This window comes from Eptesicus fuscus, chromosome 12 (genome assembly GCF_027574615.1).
Source record: "Eptesicus fuscus isolate TK198812 chromosome 12, DD_ASM_mEF_20220401, whole genome shotgun sequence".
Classification (NCBI taxonomy): Eukaryota; Metazoa; Chordata; class Mammalia; order Chiroptera; family Vespertilionidae; genus Eptesicus; species Eptesicus fuscus.
Window position 1 is genome coordinate 75,363,764 of NC_072484.1, and position 21,433 is coordinate 75,385,196.

Genomic DNA, 21,433 nt, shown 5'->3' on the forward strand with positions numbered 1-21,433 from the left:
CACAGGGTACAAATAGCCTTAAACTCCATGAGGATAGTAAACAGCAAATAAAACATTGTGTAACACATAGTCTGTGTTCAGTAAACATTTCTGGTACAGATAAGCTAGAATAGACCAAGTATTGAAAGCATGGTCTGAACAAGCATTCATGGTTATTCAGAGGACAGAGAGAGGCATTGCATTTGATTGGCAGAGACAGTGAGAGTTTCATCAAAGAAGAGCTTTTGAGGTACATGGAGAAGGATACATGGAATGTAGGAAAATGAGAGGGGATGAATGTATGTGTCAAAGAGGGACTGGCATGACCAATGGAGAGGAGCCAGGGACATGTGTCAAAGACAAAAGAGGTGTAGACTAAAGAACAGGCCGGCCTGTCCCACGTGGCTCAGTGGTTGAGCCATGAACCACTGAGCTATGAACCAGGAGGTCATGGTTTGATTCCTGATCTGGGCACATGCCTGGGTTGTGGGTTAGATCCCCAGTGTGGGGCATGCAGGAGGCAGCCAATTGGTTATTCTCTTTCACCATTGATGTTTCTATCTCTCTCTCCCTCTCCCTTCATCTCTGAAATCAATTATATATATATATTTTAAAGAACAATCTGTGCAGGCTGTTGAGGATCTCCAGTGCCTGACAGTGGAGATGGATTAACATGAAGATAACAGGCAATAGGATGCCTTTATGCTGGCCTAATTTTGTTGAACTTTATTCTTGGCAATGCTAGAAAAGATCATAAAAGACATAGTTTTAATGAGTCAGTTTATATTAGTACCAGAACCTTTCTTCTTGATTTCTAGACTAATCTTTATATTTCTTTCCAGACTCTCACATCCCTTCTTTATTCTTTGCCATTTGACTATATTGACCTTTCTCTGTTTCTCTCTCTAGCTCTCCCTCTCTCCCCAAATTGTAGTGTGATGAAGTATAAAAATAGTAAGGTGGCATGTTCTGGGAAAGAGGGTACACATATGTGCTGAATAATATTTGAATAGAAAAATGTTAAGGAGTTTTCAGCCACTCATGGTCAGGTTTTCTTTATGTACTTTTAAGAAAAAAAATACAGAATGCCATGCAAATGCTTAGTGAAAACATCACAGCTAAGCCCCATTGCCTAGGATCCAAGCTTCTGATTTTTATAACACAGGAAGAATATCAATGTCTTAAATCTTTAGAATTATTTTTTCACCCCTCTCAAGGGGAAAGGGGAGGCAAATAGAAAGACTAGGCCAGTGTAGCCATGATGTCCCTGTAACTATGAAGTCCCTGAGTTCCTCTTAATAAGCTTTCACACATCCTATTGTCACTGAGCCTTCCCACATCAGTTACTGGAATGCAGGAAAACATAAGCTTCCTTTGTATTCTTTTTACTCTGGTTCCTTCTCTGTGTGTTTTGGTTTCCAGAACCAATGACTCTTTCTCTCCTGGTTCTGTTTCTCCTTCATAAAACCTGTTCCCATGCTCTTTAGTCACTCTATCATGAACACAGTCGGTGTCAGTTTGGAGTAATACATCCCAGGGAAAGGTGAATTTTAATTCAAACTAAATCCTTAAATTAAAGAAAAATCTTCCTGATTAAATAAAGAGCCATGATTTCTAGGGTCTTTCTAGTATTGTGAGGGTTGAGCTGCATAAAGGCAAAATGCTCTTGAAAGAGTCACATCTTGAAAGATGGCTTTTTTTTTTCCTTCAGATTTTGGAAATCATATCAGCTAATCCAGATCAGTCAAAATTTTATGTTTTGGTCTGACTGGACCATTTTAGATTATTTTTCCTAGATCACATCCTGAAAATAACTACTACTTCCAGACTTTACTGAGTCAATCCACCAGGAGTAATATTCATTAGTGATAGGCTGATAAATAGCCGAGTTCCTTTTTTCTTGAATAACTAAGATATTTTATCTTTCTTTTATTGCCTTTTGATAGTGGTTACCATATTTATTTGAGGTTCTTTATCAACATCTCTTTTATTAATTTTGTGAAAATGTTTGACTAAAACAAGGTTGAATTTATTTTGATAAGGTTATTTATTTTTTATTCCTTAGTTCTTTATTTTGAATTGTTAATGGTACATGAAGAAAGAATACAAAAGCTGAAATTGTAACTTTAGAATATCTATAACAGAATAGGAAAGGCCACACCAGACAAATGACTTCTCCCAACACTTTGGTTTTTGCTTTTTCCTGAAAACTATTCTTCTTTAATCTATAGAAAGCACAGCCGTGAATTGGTATCCAGATGGGCTCTAATTCAAGAGATAACCAGGGAGAGGTCCAAGTATCCCAAAGCTATGGAATTACAACTTTTCTTGAACAGATGGCAGAGCCAGAGACCTGGGATTTCCTAAAATGCAACCAAAAGGAACATTTTGTTTTAGTGCAAATGTGTTAAATATCAACATTATTATAGGGGATGCTCTTCAAAAGCTAACTTCAACATTGATACGATGTGGGAACAATTAGAACTCTTCATAATGCCTAATGCTCAAGTGAAAAGATGTGTAAACTGGTCTTTGAGGGGATAGCATTAGGTCTAAGATAGGAACAGGTGTATGAATAAACCAATATAATCACATTCTGACCACGTCAAGATCCTTGGTCATGGCCAAATACAAGCATAATCCTCAAGCAAAATGTTGGGCTTGTGCTGCTCACCATCCCCCATTTCCCTCTAATGTACAGGCCAGCTCCTGAGTAGAGGAGTAGGAGGTCAGAAAAGGTAAGGCCCAGGTTAAGGTCAGGCAGCCCTCTCATTGGTTTAAGCAAAGCATAACTTAGGTCTACATCTTCCTTAGGCAACCACTGATATGTTATTTAATAATCTACAAAGAAGTGTTTACAGAATGACTTCAACATCTTTTCTCATGCTGACCCTTTAACTTCCCACACTTTTAAATCTCATTCATTAAATCAAACCCTCACATTCTTTTAGATCTCTGAGAGAGACCTTTAAAAAAAAGCACAGGAATGTAGGGGAGGGTGGGGGTAAGGGGACTATATCAACCAAAGGACTTGTATGCATGCATGTATGCCTAACCAATGGACACAGACAACAGGGGAGTAAGGGCATGAGTGGGGGGGATGGAGGGGCTAATGAGGGGAAGATGACACGTATGTAATAACTTAATCAATAAAGAAATTTTTAAAAAGCACAGGAATGCTCTACTATCAATTCTTGTTTTACTTACTATCCATCTAACTCACTGGGAACTTTTTCTTGGGCTATGAATGTCCCATGTATGCCTTATCTGCACAAATCCATTTCTGGGCTCATGAAGCCAGATGAACTCACATGTATTTTTTTGTGTGTGTGTCTTGGTTCCTTTCTTTCATCAAGTAGCACACAGGTTAGCATATATATGTATGTGTGTGTGTATTATATACTTATATTATGTATATATTATATAACATATACATTTATTATTTATATCCATATAGATACAGAACATATATTCTTCAATAACCAGTAGGTATGCATTACAGGAAAGTCAATTATGACTCAGCATGAAACTTTAGCAATTATGACAATTCAATAATGAAATATAGTTCTCTTTTCCAGGTTTTGGTGTATTTCATTCATCCATCCATCATTATGCTGACTTTCCCTAGAGATAATAAGATGCAACTGCCTGAAACAAGTGCATATTATCTCTTCCTGGACAGAGATTTTCCCTTTTACTAAGTTGAGTTGTACTACCTACCTGGAAGAGAACTTCAAAATTCCCTTTATTGCTTTATAAAGCCTAGAGCCTAGAAAATAGGTGAGTAGCTTATTCCTTGTTTTCCTCCCTCTGATTTTCCTCCTGCCCTTTGACTTCTCTTAATTGTCTGGATCCCAAGCAAAAGGTACACTAGAACTTGTCCCAGGGCCCCTAAGTTACCATATCCAATGCCATTTCCTGTGGAAAAGAGACACTAATAAAATATTCTTCTAATACCATTAGCTCTCATAAATATTTTGTTTCCCCCAGAAAATATCCCTTTCCTCCTCAGTTCTTGGGTGTGTACATGTAGAGAAGAATGAGAGAAGCCTGCAATGGGCCTCCTCTTGTCCAAGTTATTCAAGTTTTTAGTAGCTATAAAGACTTATTCTCATTGACAATCTGTTAGGGTTCCTGGGCATTACTAAACACGAAATTTTGGAGAGGAGTAGGATTTTTTTGGAATAAGGGAACTAATGCACATTTATAATGTATAATTATAAATTTCACTAGAAGTATTTAAGCACAGGTTTATATGTTCTCTCTCTCTCTCTCTCTCTCTCTCTCTCTCTCTCTCTCTCTCTCTCTCTCTCTTTTTATCTCTCTCTCTCTCTCTGTGTGTGTGTGTGTGTGTGTGTGTTTGTGTGTGTGTGTGTGTGTGTGTAGGAAGGGGTTGATACATTGGTGGGAAAGTTGGAGAGAATGCATATTTCTAGTCCAATGGGAAATTATGTGTGTGGTCACTCTATTGCTCCTGATTCATATTTATTTAAATCACACATCCCTATTTTCTATTGTATAGACATATTTATCTCATTTGACAGTGACTTTGACTTAAATTCATGCTTTGTGAGTTACCCATACTATAAGGTTTGGTGTAATAAAAAAAAAAATTTCTAGTGGGCACAATTGCATGTATTTAACTGGACATTTGGATTTTTCAATTGATTCTGCCATTCATTCAATGGAAAGATCCAGCAAATGCCCCTAATTTGACATTGTTAGTTTTGAGCTATTTTTTTCTCTTGTATCAACTATTGTGGCTAATTAGGCAGCAGATTTGAATCTTCATGAATTTTTTAGGCTGATATGTATTCCTTCCCAGGGCTAATTTGCTGTTATCAGAGAAATGATTCTGGTGTACATTGTTGGTGGTGTCTGACCTTATTCCCCTATTCAGATTGAAATTAGTTGGGGGACTGTGGCCAAGGAGGTCATTTGGTAAATTATCTCTCAGAAAACAGGTCCTCTTTAGAGAGGGCCATCTTCTTGCTCCCCTTTATCCCAGCCAAGTCTTTGCCTCTGTAGGCAAAGGAATATGATCCAATGAATTTTTTACCCAGAATTTCAGAAACTTAAAACATTCAGTAAGAACTCCTAGTTATAAAACTTGAGTAGAAGACTAGAATAACTCAATTCTATGAGTTTTCTGTATTAACAATGAGTGGGATTTGGCATACACTAGTATAGGACAGATTTCTGTATAACTGAATGAGAAATAAGGAAAACTGCTTTATAATGTGATATTCTGTAGCCATATCTGGGATGTTGGAAGCATATAGGTTTCCTTGGATGGCAAAATAAGGTCATTCCTTATTCTCTGAACATATGGGGGGAAGGCAGGGTACTAGCCCACCCATGCAAGTTGTTATTTTCAATTATAGCTGATTAGTGGTTGGAATTATTAGGAAGAATCATATAACTATTTATGCCTGTTGAAAAGTCATTAGTACTAATTTCCATAAATTGGTTACAATTTCCAGTAAGAAAATACCAATTAATTCATTCACTAAAGATTGTAATGAGTTGGCCCAATGGAGACTGACATGGTGGTACTAGCAGAAACATAGTATTCAGCACTTCAAGGTTGTAGTTTACTCCTGGCAGTCCTCAGTACTTTGGATTTTCACAAAACCAGAATTAAGTAAATATTTATATGTAAAAAATATTACAAGACATGAAGAGAATGTCTCAAAAAAGTATTAATCCCCATTTTTTTCCCTTTATCAATTTTCTTTCCTAATTTTCCCTTGGAAAGAAACAATTTGGTATTTACCCCCATTTCTCCCTCATGATTTACATATAATTAGGGGCTCAGAAATGTTATCTTTCCAAAAGAAGCTGCAACATGGGAATACAAAGGATCATTTCGCTTATGGGTATACATACTTTTTAATTAAAATTATTTTATTGCTTTTGTTAAGTAATTAAAATTTACAAAGTTATTTCTCACAAATATTTATTAATATTAAGTTGTTTTTGGCATACACCAGTAAATTGCAAGCAATTGCTTTACTCTGCATGTGTAATTAAAGTGACTAAGTAATTATATTTTTTCATTGAGTACAGTTGACACTATCACATTTTTCTAAGTTTTGGTTCATTTTTATTTCCATTAGTGAATGCTTCATAGAAGCCAAGATAAGGGGTGTCATTTAGTAAGGTGGGAAGCTGCTTCTCTCTCCGAGCTTTTGAGAAATACAAATACTGTGGGCCATGTTTGCATTTTTAGAATCTTTATTTTCCTAGATGTCTTTATTCTCCCTTTATCTACTGGCCCTGAACATGTCATTATTATCTGGAAGGTTATTTAAATATTTCTAGAACGCATATCTTAACTAAACTTTATTTTATATATTTAGAATTTTATTCAGATTAGAATAAATATGTAATATGTCTATTCAACTACAACATTAACCCTGCTGAGTCCTTATCATAGCTTTCTCTTTTGCTCTTCCTCTGATATTATCTACTCCTTTACATTGCTCCTGATCATCAATAAATGATCCTTAAGAGTCCCCAGTGTGCAGGCTCCTAGCCATGTTGGGGACTTCTATGCATCTCAATTTATAGTCCTTACCTACTGAGGAGCTCAGCATCAGATGAAGGGAAGGCTGAATCAACATAAATGTTTCTTCCCTCAATAAAGGAGAATGAAAAGCAAGTACAAAACAACACACCTAGGAAACATCTGTCATTAGGGTTCTTTGATGAATTTCTTGGACAATGAAGGCAGAGCCCTGGTCTCCAGATGAAATATGTTCCTTGAAACAACACTAGCAATCCTTCCTTTGGAACAAGATAAATGGAGGGAGCGCTCCTGATGCTGTTTAGAATAAGTCTTTAGTATCAAGAAACTTGGGGGTAAACGAAGAATTACCTAAAACCCAGACTGCTGTGGCTAAGATGGAGTAATAGGGGCCAGATTATCCCTTCTTTCTGAACCAATCCCTTGAGAAAAAAAAGTCAAAATTTATAAAACAATGGTTTCTAAGAACCTGGACCTCTGACTATAGACAGTGACCCATAAAAAATGGGAAACAAATGAAGTGAGTCTTATAGTTTCCCAAACTGACTGCCTTGAGAGAGTTCCAGGCCCTGGGATAGAGAGGGGGAACCCAGATGGAGCCTAGTGGACACATGAGTTGAGAAAGTGGGTGGGAATTTGAGGAAGTCTAGGTGGCTAGAGTTTGCAGATAGGAGAGAGCTATGCAGGTAGAAGGACCTGGAAAGCCACAGAGGGTGACCCTGAGGGTTCAGCAGAACACGAGCTAGTGTGTGCTGTAAGGAAAGTACTCTGGGCCAGGGAAAGAACCACAAGAAAGGACTAGAGGAGGGAGCACCTGGTGCTTTTACAGGGTTAGCATAGTGCCCGTTCCCACCAGCCAGACCAGAAACATCAGCAATGCCCTCTTTGGTCAAGTACTCAGAGGAGTCTTGTCTCTGTAGTGAGGAGGTAGCAGCCCCAGAGTAAATGCTGCTATGGCCATGCCTAGAAATTCTTGAAAGTCAATCTCAAAAGAATCAAGCTTTTTCAGGGAACATCATAACCCAGATTTGCAGGACCCTGGCTTTTGGTGAAGTGGATAGAAGAGAAATCTTCATTGTGGAAAGTTCTACAGGGCTTGCTTTGATGACTGGTGAGACATAATGGCCATAATGGCAATGAGAACACATACATGCAGCCCACCACCAGACACAATGAGAATCCCTGCAAACTTCAACCTGCCACAAACAGGTGACCATGGAAGAACTTCCACATGCAAAGATGAGTAATAAACAGAAAGGTACATAGACTTACTCTTCAAAAATAATCAAAAAAAAACAGGAACAACAAAAGTATGATACCTTGTGAGAAAACATGTCCCAGAAAAAATTTGCCACAGTTCAGCTGGAAAATGTGATTGAACGTAATACAAGGGTTTTTAGTAGAAAATAAATACCTCTATCAAATAAAAATATAAGGTAGAACAACACAGAGGTATAAGAGGTCCTATAAGATATAGCATGAGATGGAAGGAGATCAGGACTGGAACAACTTGGAAAAGAAAGAGAAAAATAAAACCATCTCACAAAGGAGAAGAGACTATGAAGAAAACAAACAAACAAGCAAACAAATAAAAACAACAACAGAAAGTGTTAAAAGAGATATAGATATTGTGTTTGAGAATAACGAACAAAGATAAACTCAGTGAACAAAATCATAAACAATGAAATGGTAATATAGATAACAAACAAGAGGGTTAGGCATAAGTCTGAGGAGTACACTAAAGGGATGAAATACTATTGGGAAAAGTCTATTTAAATACTCAGGAGACTTTTCACAAAATATTTGAACCTTAGTCAATAGTTTCTTTACTTCTTTCAAGACACAACACAAGATTGGTCTTCTCCAGAAAGGCTGAGTTTCACTAACTCCACACTGAACTTACTGTATCCTAACAGCACAAAATGGTATACATTACAAAGCATCTTTCCTCCACTTATTACCCTGGCTTTGTTGTTGTTCTTAGTTTGGATAATTAAGCAATTTTATGAAGAATAGGGCTTCATCTTTCTCCTTTCATGTCCCCTTCTGCACTCTGCACAGACTCTTTGCAGAGTCAGTGCAATGTAAACAATGGAGTAAATACATAAAATGCAAATTTCCTTCATGCCTCAGTAAAGGGTCTCTAGGTGCTGATTTGACAGTTCAGTTCTGTTGCTGAGGGAATGCTGGTTAGCCCTCTCTTCCTGATTCTCTGTTGCTTTGTCACATGAATAACTGAAGAAGGGCAAATATTTGATCAAGACATCCAAAGTTAAAATGTATTTTTTTCTTTATTGCCAACTATTCTGAGCCAGTTAAAGGTGCAGGTACTGTGAAGAATGCTGGGGGAGGAGTGAGGGCACTGGAGTTCCAGTGCAGAGCTGACCACTGGCTATGTGCCCTCAGATAAGTCACGTGCTCTTTGTTCTGTTGTATTTGGGGCTAGAACACTTCCCTCCTCATAATAGACACTTCATAATTATGTTTTGAATGAAAGAATAATTAAGTCTCAGTTCCCTTCTATGTAAAATGAGGGGCATACAGACACTAGCATGTTCTCTAAAAACTGTTTACTCTGGAAAACTACACACAACCTCAGATTGTGAGCATGTTTGCTGTGTATTCCCATTGCAGCAATTCTACAGATGCTGCCTGTTTCTATGGAACATGTGTTTGTCCTCACGCATGCTGTTGACATATTCCATGTAGTTTTTAATGTCCAGCTTCACCCGCACAACTTGTGAGAACAAACAGACAGACAAAAAATCCAGAGGGCACGCTGAAGGTTTCTTACAGGAAGCTTATAGCTTGTCTCCTTTGGCTAATTTGCAAAAGCAGTTTTTGATTTAAAACAGAAGGAGGGTGAATCCCTGGGAGAAAACTCACATCCACTAATGTTCCTTCTGGAGTGAATTATGAGAGGAAGCCTCAGATGGATTACAGACGAAGGTTAAACTTTGAGACATTAATTTATTGAAAAGGTAAAGATAGTAAAAGAACACAAAGTACCCTGAATGCTATGTCCACACATCCTCTTTGCTCGTGCCACATGAGTTCCAGTAATTTAAGGACCACTAGAAGGAAGATGTGCATCTGTAGAAGTAATGCCACCCAAATTCCTAAGTAAAATTGTTCCCCCTTAGAAACAATTGTATCAAAGCCCCCAGTGGTGTTCAGGAAAAACATTTTGTGCAGTGAATATAATGACATTTAATACTATATTTTACTTACCAATTTGAAGTTGTCCATTATTTTCACATTTCTGAAATCACTTTATAACCAACAAAATCTTACAGTTGGGTCCTGTTTTCATCACATACACACATGTGGACCTGGTTATTATTCCTGGTGGAGTAGTCTGGCAGCCATGACTTCACAATATTTCAATTGATACACCTTGTAAGGACCATTGGAGGAAGGAATATTCACACTGATTCTTTTCTGAAAAACTTTTGTCAACACCATCTGGTAAGATAAAAAAGGCATCTTCATCTAAACTTGCAGAATTGGGAGCAGTGGTTTGAAAGAACTCTCGATACAATAAGGGAGCAGTCTTTCAAGAAATGCTTGAGGAAGAGAATGCAGAAGATAATAAATCGAAATCTTTATGTATTTTCTAAATATCAGTAGTTTAATATCTATTTTTGCTTTTCTTCTTTTCTCCCCAAATTCTGGGTAATAAGGCATGTATGCACAGAGATCTCTTTGGTATTGTTGGTTTAAGTTCCTGGTGAGGAGGTTGTGATCACGTGAACTTTGTAGAGTACAGTTAAAAAAAATCTTTATGGCCCTGGCTGGTGTGGCTCAGTGGTAGAGTGTCAGCTTATGCACCATAAGGTGGCAGACTCGATTCCCAATCAAGGGCACCTGCCTGGGTTTCCCTGGCCTTGGCTGAGGCATGTGGAGGAGGCAACCAATTGATGTGTCTCTCTCACATCAATATTTCTCTCTCTCTCTCTCCTCCCTGCCTTCCAGTCTCTCTAAAAAATCAATAAAGAACATTATAAACTGTTGAACAAAAATAGATAGAGGCAAAGAAACATCAAACAGACTGTCAAACTACAGCGGGAAGGTAAGGGAGGGTTGAGGGGGTGGTAAGAGATCAACTGAAGACTTGTATGCATGCATATAAGGACAACCAACAGACATAAGACAGTGGGGGGGGGGGTGAGGTCAAGTGCTGGGCGTAAGGGAGGCCGGGGGGAGGTCAATAGAAAAAAAAAGAAGACATATGTACTACTATTTGTAATACCTTAAACAATAAAATAAAAATAAAAAAAAACAATGGAAAAATATCTTGGGAGAGGATTAACAAACAAATAAAAAATCTTTATGGGATTCTTCAAAAAGTGTTTCTCTAAAAATGGGGTATGATAGAGGAGTACATTACTGGCCTCGCTAAACAGTCTCTATATCCATACTATTTGCAAGGTTTAGGACTCTATTTCTCTGCCTTTTAAATATGGGCTGTCCTTGTGACTGGCTTTAACCAAATAAATAAAGTGGCAGTGATGGTTTGCCACTTCTGAGACGAGGCCTTAAGAGGCCCTGTCCACTTATGCCCTCTCTCAGAATGCTGCCAATCACCACATAGACAAGCTTGGGATGGTCTGATGGAAGATGAGGGACTGTGGAGGAGAGTCCAGTTGTCCTATCAAGGGCATCCTAGACTACCCTATAGCCGGCCAACTTTCAAGCATATGAGATAACTCAGCCAAGGTCAGCCTTTAGCTTACCTTACATATAGCTAACTATAGACTTCTTATTGAGCCCAGCCAATAACAAAATTGCCCAACTGACCTATAGACTCATTAGTAATGAAAAATGTTTATTGTTTTAAGCCAATGAGGTATGGGATAATTTGTTACACAGCAATAGCTCACTGATACATGAGGGACAGCATATGCTTCTCATTTAAAATCAGGTCATCCTGAAGTTCACATCAAGATGCTTTTTCTAAAGGTATTTTGAAGATTTTGAAGCCCACATATCCATCTATTTCTGCATTTCCCAGGAGTAGAATCACTGAAATTCTGTATGACAGGCTGCTCTTGAGATATTTGCAACTTATTTGGAATCAGGACTTGCCAGAAATGTTGTGAGACAGCTTGTTTAAGTGAGATTTCCTGCTCAGTTTCTTTTTTGAAAAAGAGGGAGAAAAAGAAAGAAAAAAATCATGGTTTTTGGATAGAGTTTATCTGTGCTGGACACATTTGGACATGTAGCTAGCTGAGAGGAACCAATGTGTAAGAATCTTCAAGTTCTTTAAAAACTTTGGCAAAGTCTTCATCCACTTGAGAATTCTCAAGTTTAAATGTTTGAAGTATCATTCTAAATTAATAACACTGACATCACAAATTGTGTCCACAAATCAAATCGATCTCTCACTCATCAAAAAATGTTATGTTTACAGAGTGCTCTGTCTTCAATGGCTGTTTTGTTTTTAAACTGGAAAATTTATTTTACTTTCTTGTTTGTAAGTTACTAGAAGATTGTCCTCATTTCTTTTCAGGCCTCACACTGAAAGGTGAGTTTTAGACACCTTCCTATTTGGTTAATATTTCACATTTCAATTTTCCAATTCAAACCAGGAAACCAGAGAAGGTTATGAATAAAACTTAAGCTATAGGTGCACATTTAGAAAAAAGAAAGAGCAAGTGATGAATATGTATGAAACTTATTTTAAATGCCATATTTATGAGGAGAAGAAAAATATTGGAGACTCGCTTTTCCTTTACATATTTTCACAACACCACATGGGATTGAGTGGGACCAAGTGAAAATTATAAAATTTGTTGAGTGTGGCGAATGTTGGAGTGTGGCAGTGCTGTCAAAAGTTGGCAATGTGAGTTATCTGGGCTTGTGGGTAGGAAGATACACTAAGGCCTCAAGATTAAGGAGAGAGAAGGGTTCTCCAAGTATATGATTTCCAATGGGACATTCCGCAGGATGCCCACCCTCTCTCTGTGAGGCCAGAGTGTGAAGGCCACTAGTTGCTCCTCGGGGCCAGGACATCGACTTGTTTCTGCCTCTGTAGCATCTTTATTGCCCCTGTGCCTGCTCTGTATCTGTACCAAATTTAAGTGTTGATTACAACAATGCCAGCTTGATGCAACAGCCCGTGGGAGGGAAGAAAGGGCCAGAGGAAATGGTCAACTCAAGGAGTGTCAGTTTAGTTGGCAATTATTTCATTCATTCTGTGCTCAGGCCTATATTTGGCTCTAAGTGGTTGGAACAGAAAATGGAAGGGACAGGGCCTGCACTATCTGACCAAGTGATGTCACTTAGTATTGTTCCCCAAACCATGAAAAATCACACATGGGCAGAGAAGACATGAATGAAGGATCAGTATTCATGAAGAAGGTTCTGGTTAAATAAAGTCTGGATAGCTATTTTTTGGGAGTCTGGGCAGCAGTAAACATGAATAGTGTAAAATCCATGTGTTAGCATGGAGTTGATTTAAACAAAACAACCCAAGTTATGATCTATGGTGTAATACTGCTTGGTATCATTATAAACCAACTAAACAAAACTATGTATTTCTATCTTAGAAGGATAAAAATGTATAGAAAGGATTGGCATGGCACACATAAATTAGTTACACCTGTGAAGGCACTGGGCTATGGGGAGGGGGCTAAGCAGTAAATGTTTTTTTTTTTTATCTCATTACTATAACATGTTACATGCTAACTGGATTAAATAAGCAAAAATACTTAAAGTAAGTGAATGATGAGCATAAATAAATAAAACTTTTTACCATCATTCCCCTTGCTCCACTGTATATGTAAAGATAAAGGCATTGGTCTTTGGGTTCCTTATATTTATTTTACTAAGACTTTTTAGATATATAACAAAATGAGATATGCCCTTTCCTTGATTTCCATAAAATTTTTATTTTGAGGTACCTCCCCTTTTCTAATGTGGAGACAGTGACGAAGACCTCATTCTCTCTTTTATTTAAAAATTCAAGCCTGGCTGGCAAGGCTCAGTGATTGAGTGTTGACCTATGAACCAGGAGGTCACGGTTTGATTCCCAGTCAGGGCAGATGCCCAGGTTGTGGGCTTGATCCTCAGTGTGGGATGTGCAAGAGGCAGCCAATCAATGATCTCTCTCATCATTGATGTTTCTATTTCTCTTTCCTTCTTCCTTCCTCTCTGAAATAAATAAAAATATATTTTTAAAAATCACATTTTATTGACAAATAATTGACATACATCACTGAATAAGTTTAAGGTGCACAGCATGATTATTTGATTTACATATTTTGTGAAATGATTACCACAATAGGTTGAGTTAACATCCCCAATCTCATATACATACAATAAAAAGAAAAAGAAAAAATTTCTGCTTGTGATAAGAATTCTTAGGATCTAATATCTTCATAACCTTCCTGTACATCAATTGCATAGCTACACTTTCTCACTCTCAATTATTAATCAATCACAAAGAACCTAACAAGTACCAGTTTTACACTAAGCCATGGGATATATTATAGACATAAAAAACATGAGCTCTTCTTTTGAGGAACGAACTGATGAAAAAAATGATCAATACATAAAAGAAGTTGCTTTAAAATATCATGGTAGAATAGACTATGCACAAAACATAGTGGAAACTGAATTCATGAAGCTTATCTTCTCTCTATTTCTACAAACATTAATTAAGTACCTACTGTGTGCCGGACACTAAACTGGAGCTGAGGACATGGTATGAATAAGTTAGATAATGCCTTGGTTTGTGGCACTTTCAAGTGTAGGGGAAAGAAAAGCTATATATGGAAATACATAATTTAGATGGTTTCTGAAAGTAATGAATGCTATAAGAGAAAAAAAACCAACAACAATAGGTTGATATGACAAAGATCTGGGGGTGAAATTTAGCTATAAAGGTCAGGAAAGCCCTCTCTGAAGAGTGGCTATTTGAGTAGAAACCTAATGTCAAAAGGGGGAAACCTAGAGGTAGGGAGTCACAGGATGGGCTTGCTCCAAGAGCAAAGGCCCAAGATGGACATGAGCTTGGTGTCCTTGAGGAACTGCTGGATGAAAGAGGTGTTCCACAATGTTGAGAAAGAAATGGGGTTCATTGAATACCACGGTCACTGGTCATTTGACAGTTTAGAGTCTAGGACAGGACCTGTTTGGCGAGAGAAAGTACTTTCAGAAGGAAATTTCCTAAATGCTGTCTCTGTCACCCTGCTTTGATGAGCAAACATCTCTTTCTGATCACATAGACTATGAAAATCCCTCCAGAAGCCTTCCTCTGCCTCACCACACACATGTTCCCATGGAGTAGCATTTAAATCAGGTAGAAAAGCAGGGAAAGAAGAAGGAATTTACCAGGGAAGGGGAAAGCTAAGTGAATCAACATTTTCCTAATCGGTTTTCAGAGGCATTTGTCTATGCGAGAATGAGATGTTTGATATTCTAGTTGAGTAAGTTCTTGATTCCAGGTCATCAATTATGATAATATAACAAATCAAAAAGTTTCCAGCAAACAGAAATTCTTCATTTCCTGGCTTCTACTCAAGTTTATTGATTGGCCTATTGGGTAAGACTATAAATTTCATGTAGAAATGCTAGAAAAGCTTTTGGCTGGGCCCTTTGCTCTTTCCTATCTCAGAAATGGTTTGACATGCCTATGAAAATTTGGGTCATTCATCCCACCTCTCCTCTGCTTATAGGCAGAGGCAGGTGCTTTATGGACAAAACTGTCTTCACTCCTGTCGTGGGATGAATGGCTGGCCATTTACATTACATATTGAATTAAAGGTATCTACAACCTTCATTTTCTTCCTAAATTCCCTCCAGTTATCTTCTAAAATGCTAAAATTGTTGATCTTTAGAATCCCATTATTTACTAGTAGAATTATAAAATATAAGTTCTTCTTAAGTAAATATATGTTCCCAGGAGAGGAGAGAAGGTCTGGTTGTATGACTTATCCTTCTAAATAAGTACATATAAATATCCATATATTTATACATGGAGAGATAGTACAAAGTAATAAATACATAAGATTTGGCCTCCAAAGATCTAATTCAAGGCATAGCTCCTCCTCTCACTAGCTGTGTGACTTGGTAAATTGCTTAATTTCTATAAACCACTAGAGGCCTGGTGCACAAAATTCGTGCACGGAGGGGGGTTGTCCCTCAGCCCAGCCTGTACCCTCTCCAATCTGGGACCCCTCAAGGGATTTCCGACTGCCCGTTTAGGCCCAATCCCAGGGATCGGGCCTAAACGGGCAGTCGGACATCCCTCTCAAAATCCAGGACTGTTGGCTCCCAACTGCTTGCCTGCCTGCCTTCCTGATTGCCCCTAACCGCTTCTGCCTGCCAGCCTGATCACCCCCTAACCACTCTGCTGCCAGCCTGTTTGCCCCCAACTTCCCTCCTCTGCTGGCCTGGTCACCCCTAACTGCCCTCTCCTGCAGGGTTGATCACCTCCAACTGCCCTCCCTTGCAGGCTTGGTCCCTCTCAACTGCCCTCCCTTGCAGGCCAGGTGCCTCCCAACTGCCCTCTCCTGCTGGCCATCTTGTGGTGGCCATCCTGTGTCCACATGGGGGCAGGATCTTTGACCACATGGGGGCAGCTATATTGTGTGTTGCAGTGATGATCAATCTGCATAGTACTCTTTTATTAGATAGGATAGAGGCCTGGTACAGGGGTGGGGGCCAGCTGGTTTGCCCTGAAGGGTGTCCCTGATCAGGGTGGGGTACCCTTGGGGCGTGGGGTGGCCTGAGCGAGAGGCCTGTGGTGGTTTGCAGGCCGGCCATGCCCCCTGGCAACACAAGCGGAGGCCCTGGTATCTGGAATTTATTTTCCTTCTACAATTAAAACTTTGTAGCCTGGAGTGGAGCCAAGCCTGGGGCTCCCTCCGAGGCCCCAAGCCATTTGTGTTGGGGTTATAATTGAAACTTTGTTGCCTTAAGCTGGTGGGCCTGGCCAGGGTGTTTGGAAAGCTTTGCTTCCCCTGTTGCCGGCGGCAACCCTGGCCTGCTCTCTCAAGCTCCATTCTGCGCCATTTGTTTGAATTTGTTTACCTTCTATAATTGAAACTTTGTAGCTTGAGTGGAGGCTTAGGCCTGCAACGGCTGGCAGAAAGCTTGGCTTCCTCTGTTACCTAGGAAACCTTGCTCTCTGTGGCTGTAGCCATCTTGGTTTGGGTTAATTTGCATACTCGCTCTGATTGGATTGTGGGCGGGGCTTGTGGGTGTGTCGGAGGTATGGTTAATTTGCATATTTGTCTATTATTAGATAAGATAATTTCCCCATCTGCTAAATGTAAACTTCATCTGAGGTTTTCAAGGAGTATGTGTTGTATTTTTGTAAATGGTAAAGCTCTAAATAAATGTGAACTATTGTAAATGTTAATAGATTATTAGACATTTGTTTTTAAGATTGATTTTATCATCTTCTGGAAGGTACTGGAATTTTGAAAGGATTTTAAACAGAAAAATCTTGTGGCTTTGGGTACATTTAAAATATACTTAAAAGAATACTATTTAACCTTTTGCACTTGGATGTCGAGTGTGACTCGACGTGGTTAGCATCGGTAGCAGGAATTGAGAAAAAAGCAAGCGAGTGCAAAGGGTTAATGATTACTTAGTAAGTGCCTTATGTATATTCTAATTTCATCTTCACAACAGCCAGTGAGGTATTTACCCTCAGAATACAGTGAGAAATTTAGGGTCATAAATGTTAATGCACTTCCTTAAGGCCACGTCTTAGTAACTAGGGGAGGTCTTCTAAGCTGGAGTGTTTAGTCATAGCTCTGCCTTCCACTCACCACAGTGCACCAATGCTGGTTTTTAGAGGGAAGCCAGGATTGAAAATTATGAGAAATGAGAACTCAAGGCAAGTATATACTGAAGATGATGGGAGGTAGGAAAAAAGTGCTCACTTGGAGAGCAAGTTGGAAACCATACTCACATTTTTCCCAATTTTGCTTGCAGGTATCACTTTGTAAATAAAGACTTGTTTTCAGTTCTAATATCCTTCTTATATTGTGCATTTGGTATGAAGATGAAATTGTTCCTCCAAATATCCATTCTTTCCAATATAATTTTTTCTTGGACTCCATTCTGTGACTTGAGCATCATGAACTTTATCACTTTTCCTTCCCCTCTTCTCTCATACTTGGCTTTATCTTTGAGACATCTGCCTTAAACTCTTAACATTTTAGCCTTCCACTTACAAGGTAATAATTTTCATGAGAGCCAGAGTCATTTTTTTCACCTAAAATACTAGCTCAAGACTGGGAATACAGTAATTAATAGATAAATATTCATATATTTATTGTACTAAAGGTATTGGGACAGAGTAAGCATAAGTTAATCTTTCCTTATACCAAATATTCCATTTAATTTGGCACATTGGCTGAATTATTTCTCAACCATTTAGTCTTAGAAATGTATATGTTGTTGAATAGGATGGGGAGAAAATTAGGAATAAAGGATTATTCTGATATCCAAGATATAGAGAGTCTTCGGACATATTGAGTGGAGTATTCATCCTTGGATGACTGAGTGGAGACCACCTTCAATAAAAGGTTCTTGGACAGGTGTCCTCTTACAAGTGCCTTTTCCTTGAACTGTAAGTGTTGATGTCTGTCCCAGAAATCCTTCTTTAATACCTTTAGCTGACACAAGTTCTCATTCAGTAAAATTCACCCCAGTTTGGGCTGTCTCTTTTTTCTGAAATCTGAAAAAAGGGCATATTTTTTTCTACTAATTAGAATACCTGCTTGTGGAACGCTCTTCTTTAACTATGAGAACTCTACCACCTCAACTATATGGAGGGTAAATTCCTGGGATTAAGGACCATGTCTTGTTTAGATCACTTCTCCCAAAAGTTTTCTGAATCCTGCATAGGTCCATGTTCCTTTAGGAAGCTTGTTTTGAATACTCCTGCCCAAACACATACAACTTCCTTCTTTAACCCCCTCTTATATTTTGAATTAGTGTTATTTGCTCCATGGTCTTAATTATTTGATGTGACTGTGTTCCAAATAATGATTTCAAATCCTTTATGTAAACAGCCACAAATTGACTTTCTTTGCATTTGTTGCAATGCCTAGCCAAGGTGTAGGGGAAAAGTGTTCATTTTCCAGTAAATTATGATGAATGAATTGCATGCATACATGCATGAATGAATGAATTTCTCTCCTTGTGACTGCAGAGCAGTATGGCATTTATAATTTCTCCCTTGGTATTTCAGTTGGCTTAGTGACTTTTTATTGGATAATTACTGCACAAATGATTTCTATATCTCTCAGCCACCATTTGAAAAGTCAAATTTAGAGAGCAGAATGACTATCTCTTTGCAGAAACATCTTTCCTTTTCTCAAACACACACACACACACACACACACACACACACACACACACACACACACACACAACCAGCCTCTTACCTTCTACCTGTGCCTGAGAATCTGCCTTCTCTCACTAATAAAAATGATTGAAAAGCATCTTGAAAATACAAAGTGCCATATAAATGCTAACTGAGGCAATAATAAAACAGTAATAATAACTGTTTGCTGATAAACGTCACTTTCCAGCCCAGGGGAGACATTTCGCAGGGGAAAGCAGAATGGGCCCTGTGCTTGTCCCTGGGCAATGCCTGACTCTGAATCACACTATTCTCCCTCCATTTGGACACCATCATTTGCAATGGTCATGAAATACTACTGGTATGTAAAATTATTACCATCACCCACATAATAAAAGGCAATGTGTAGCCAAGTAATCCATTCCCTGACAATTGCCAGGGTTACCTCACTCAAACTGATCATTTGGAAAATAAATTGACTTAGAAGGGAGTGCACAAGGACTGCTCAGCAAATATTGGCCACAGCTCAGCCCCTGACATAGCTGCAGCATCAACTCCTGCTCAGCCCTGAGCTGAGTATCAAGAAACTGAATCAGTGTGGACCCAGAGGAGTTATCAGCCAATATGATGGGATTTGAGAGGCTTTGTGAAGTCTCTTGCCATGGACTTCCTCTGTGTGTCTACACCCCTTTCTCTATTGAAAAAAAATATGAAAGCAGGGAGAGGATGAGACTCAGGGCACAGTTTAATGGGAGGTTAGGAAAAGAAAATAATCCAGAGTGAAAAATGCAGACCTAAGAGTGAATCCTTATGAGAGTTGAAGAGGGTGTTCTAAGAGAAGCGTAACCCCCAGAACCCTGAGAGGGAAGGTGGAAGGCACTCTGGAACACTGACTTTTGTCAACAGATAGAGAGGAAAGATATGTGAGGAAGGGAGATCCAGAAGTTATGATAAAGATAGTATTGTCCATACTGATTGTATGGATGCTGTTGCTTCTCAATGAGCATTTATAATCAAACCAATCATTCTCATTCTCCTATCTGGGCACCTCCTCCTCTGCTCAGGGCTCATGATACTCCATTGTCCTCTTCTCTCTACAGAGTCCAAATGAATCTGTCTCTTTCTCTCTGTCTCCACAGCTACCACCACAGTTCATCTAGATACCCCACATGCAACTCACTCTACTTATCTAAAAGGACTCAATACCTTTGAATTCTCAGAACCAGTTCCTTACCCGATTTTATTTCTGTAGTGACTCGTATCAACATTCCCTGACATTTTATCAGAGTCTAGTTGTCATTTTCTCAGTCCTTCTCCTTTTTCCTGCTTCCTTCTTCCCACATCTAGACAGTGACAAAGACCTCTGATTTGTCTTCTGTGTTCATCTCCTTTTCTCCATTCTCAGCATGACTCCCAAAGATCAACACTTGGAGGTAAAAGAACAGGAAATAGCCTGAGCTGAGTTGACCTTAAGGTCTGCATGCTGGGGAGAAGGACTGCTGTGATATTGGGACCTTCTGCATGGTCAGAGGAGGAGTCTCACAAAGAAGCCACGTTTAAGTGAAGCCCCTTTTAGAGAATAAGGAACGAAAGCCAGCTTTCATTTATTACCACATATAACTTTCAGGCCTGAGATCAAAGACATAAGGACTTTGTAATATATGATAACATTTATAGCTTTCAGTTGTTTATGGTTTTGATATCCCTGTATCTATTCCCCTGAATTATTAGCAATACAATCCTCATAAAGAAAGGACCTGAGTGCTTATTTTTTGTGGTAGTAAAGAAGTGAGATGCTGGGAGGAATGTGGAAGATGCATGTCAGTCCTGGGCGGGAGAACCCTAAGGGATAGAGGGAGTTGTGGCAGCTAGTAAGAGCAGAGATGACTAGAAACAGTCTGTATTGCTATTTTCCTCATTATTTTGCCCCCATCAGGAATCACAGAGAACAGGGATAAGGCCCATGGGTTCTTAGGACAAGGTCACCATATATGATACTTTATATGCACTATGTCTGGTGTACATTTCAGGTATGCTTATTATTACAGATAAGAAAACTGAGAATCAATACTATAATGCACCTATTATTTTCCATGGCCAATATTACTTCCCACATTTCTATTCCTAGTAGAATTTTTCATCTGGTGAGGCTGTCAGTCACTGAGCCTGGCTTCTCCTGACCCCAGTCAGGATATGTGATCCAGGCTAACAAGTCAAAATATACCATTCCTCTGCTGAAGAGTCCAAAATTATTTGATTACTCAGGGATTGATGAAAATACTTTGAAAGAGAGGGTATCTGTCCTCCTAAAATATGAGCTGGAAGGACCATGCAGGCCCTGAAATTCCCATGGCCATCTTTGCTGCCATGTGGAATGAACCTGCTGATATTAAAACTAGAGAAAAAGAAACAAACAAAACAAAGCCAAAGACATGATGGAGGTTATGGCAGAGATGAAGGCAATGATAGAGCTCCTTAAAGGCTTCATGTCTTGGTTTCCTTCCGACCTCCATCCAGACATCAACTTCCCTGACTACCTGCTAAAAATAACAACAACAACAAAACAACCACTTCTATCCTGCCCAACCCTATGCTAT

The 21,433-nt window shown here is 38.9% G+C and overlaps 1 long non-coding RNA gene across 2 annotated transcripts in view; it reads right to left on the reverse strand.

The window, feature by feature from the left end:
* The window catches only part of LOC129150959 (uncharacterized), an 83,150-nt gene that overhangs the window by 15,226 nt on the left and 46,491 nt on the right, over window positions 1–21,433 (reverse strand). The window contains exon 3 of one of the 2 annotated variants that reach the window (XR_008557749.1): window positions 20,156–20,262. The exons of the other annotated variant lie outside the window; for it this stretch is intronic. This is a non-coding gene — a long non-coding RNA (uncharacterized LOC129150959). Of the gene's footprint in view, window positions 1–20,155; window positions 20,263–21,433 lie in introns of those variants that run through there. 2 annotated transcript variants of the gene reach the window in all.